Source organism: Triticum dicoccoides, chromosome 4A, assembly GCF_002162155.2.
Source record: "Triticum dicoccoides isolate Atlit2015 ecotype Zavitan chromosome 4A, WEW_v2.0, whole genome shotgun sequence".
NCBI classification, from domain to species: Eukaryota; Viridiplantae; Streptophyta; class Magnoliopsida; order Poales; family Poaceae; genus Triticum; species Triticum dicoccoides.
Genome location: NC_041386.1, coordinates 735,364,657 through 735,367,891, shown reverse-complemented (window position 1 = coordinate 735,367,891; position 3,235 = coordinate 735,364,657).

Sequence of the window (3,235 nt, the reverse complement as noted above, 5' to 3'; positions counted from 1 at the left end):
AGAGAGAACAACTGGCACATGGCACTATGTCAATAGGTTAGTACCAAAAAATGATATAAAATGACTATAAAACATCCAAGATTGATAATATAACAACATAGAACAATAAAAAATTATAGATACGTTGGAGATGTATCAACCACCGATACAACTCTACGCACACTTGACATTTGCTTTACCTAAAACAAGTATGAAACTATTTTTTAGGAGTGATGCTAGAACTATTTTGCAAGAATAAAACTACGAGAACTTTGCAAGAAAATAAAAGTTAGGTGTCTAGTAAAAGGATTTTTGTCAACAAGAAGGTTATTTGTCTCTAGGCAATCGATAACAAGTACCGGTAATCATTCTTGCAATTCTATATGAGGGAGAGGCATTAGCTAACATACTTTCTCTACTTGGATCATATGCACTTATGATTGGAACTCTAGCAAGCATCCACAACTACTAAAGATCATTAAGGTCGTGAAACCCAACCATAGCATTAAGTATCAAGTCCTCTTTATCTCATACGCCATAGCCCACCTACTCGGGTTTAAGCTTCTGTCACTTTCACAACCCACCATAAGCGAACCATGAACATATTGCAACACCCTACAGTGGGGGCCCCTCACGTTTGCGCGAGACGGAGGGCACCGTAGTACAGCACCAAAAATAAAATATACAATCATACCAACCAAGATCACGATTAACCCACAGGACAAAACAAATCTGCTCAAACATCATAGGATAGCCAAATATCATTGGGAAATAATATATGGAGTTGAGCATCATGTTTAAGTAGAGATTACAGTGGGTAGAAGAGGTGTTACACTGCTGCATAGAGGGGGAGAGAGTTGGTGTTGACGGTAGCAAGATTGTTGATGTAGATCGTCGTCCCGATCGTTGCCCCGGCGGCACTCCGGCGCCACCGGGAGAGAGAGGGGGAGAGAGCCCCCCTTCTTCTTCTTCCTTGGCCTCCCCCTAGATGGGAGGAGAGTTCCCCCTTTTGTCCTTGGTCTCCATGCCGACGGAGGGGCATGAGCCCCTCCGAGATTGGATCTCCCTCTCTATTCTCTTCTGTTTCGCGTTCTCCGATCTGGCCGAAAACTGTATCTTATATTCCTGGAGATCAGTAACTCCGATTGCGCTAAGATTTTAACACGATTTTTTTCCGGATATAAGCTTCCTTGCACCTGAAGTAGAGCTCCGACCGACGTACGAGGTGAGCACAACCCACCACCACGTGCCTGGCTCTGGGACTCCGTGGTGTCTTGTGGTGTGTGTGGGCCTCCGTTTGCGGTGATTCCAACTCCCAAAAATCACATATATTCCAAAATAATTCTCCTTCAATTTTTATCGCGTTTGGACTTCGTTTGAAAAGGATTTTCTGCGATACATAAAACATGCAAAAAACAGGAACTGGCACTGGGCACTGGATCAATAGGTTAATCCAATAAATCATATAAAAAGGTGCCAAAAATATTGGCATGAAACAATAAAAAGTTATAGATACGACGGACACGTATCAAACGTGTCCTTCAGAAATGACAAAATGGGATCGATGGCATCTAAGGATCACAAATCCTTGACCGCTTGGCGGAGGAGATCAGCGGCAGGGCCGTTGAAGAGATCGATGGCGGTTGAACAAGAGGGGTTGAGGATGGACCACTTAACCTTTGACATGGCCCGAGTGAAGCCGTCGCTGTCGACGAGCTTGATGTCGTAGCCAGCTTTCCCGAGATACAGTAATACGCTAGCCCATTGACATGAAGCCTTCGACATGGCAACGTAGTCAACGCCTTTGCCGGCTTCCACGGCGACGTGTTGCTCCGGGATTGACAGGTCGGGGCAAACGGCGGCCACCTCACCAACGTCCGCCGGAGAGGCCATGATAAACCTCTTCTTGGCCGAACGCTCGTCGGGTTCCCCGGGATATGTGGTCGAGGTTAGGCTGCGACATTCTGGAGCAAGGGATGTGGATCTGGCGAGGAGGGACACCGCAGTCTTCATCTAAAAACTCAAGGCAGTGGCGTGACGGTATGGGAATCGCTGCGTAACCTGAACTTTATTATCTAAGCTAGGAGGAATGGGCAGACCGACAGGGGTCGGCGGCAGCGCCGATGGCGCCCGCGAGCTAGGGTTGAAGGGGGGAAGGGGGCCGGCTGGGGGACTGTGGAGGGGGGGTGTTTGAGGATACGCCGTGGCTACTGAAAATTTTAGTAATGATGGGTGGAGATGGTGGTGGACGAGGGAGGGCAATGGTTCAAATGCCTCGGCCACTGCAATTTTACTATAATGTTGGTGCTGGAGGAGTGTGGACGATTGATACATCTCCGCCGTATCTACTTTTCCAAACACTTTTGCCCTTGTTTTGGACTCTAACTTGTATGATTTGAATGGAACTAACCCGGACTGACGCTGTTTTCAGCAGAATTGCCATGATGTTGTTTTATGTGCAGAAAACAAATATTCTCGGAATGACCTGAAACTCCACGGAACATCTTAGAAAAAAATAAAAAAAAATCCTCACCAAAGATGAAGACCAGGGGGCCCACACCCTGTCCACGAGGGTGGGGGCGCCCCCCTAGGGCGCGACCCCTACCTCGTGGGCCCCCTGGAGCTCCTCCGACGCCAACTCCAACTCTATATATTTGCTTTCGGAGAGAAAAAAACAAGAGAGAAGAAATCATCGCGTTTTACGATACGGAGCCGCCGCCAAGCCCTAAAACCTCTCGGGAGGGTTGATCTGGAGTCCGTTCGGGGGCTCCAGAGAGGGGGATTCGTCGCCGTCGTCATCATCAACCATCCTCCATCACCAATTTCATGATGCTCACCGCCGTGCGTGAGTAATTCCATCGTAGGCTTGCTGGACGGTGATGGGTTGGATGAGATTTATCATGTAATCGAGTTAGTTTTGTTAGGGTTTGATCCCTAGTATCCACTATGTTCTGAGATTGATGTTGCTATGACTTTGCTATGCTTAATGCTTGTCACTAGGGCCCAAGTGCCATGATTTCAGATCTGAACCTATTATGTTTTCATGAATATATGTGAGTTCTTGATCCTATCTTGCAAGTCTATAGTCACCTACTATGTGTTATGATCCGGCAACCCCAAAGTGACAATAATTGGGACCACTCCCGGTGATGACCATAGTTTGAGGAGTTCATGTATTCACTATGTGCTAATGCTTTGTTCCGGTTCTCTATTAAAAGGAGGCCTTAATATCCCTTAGTTTCCATTAGGACCCCGC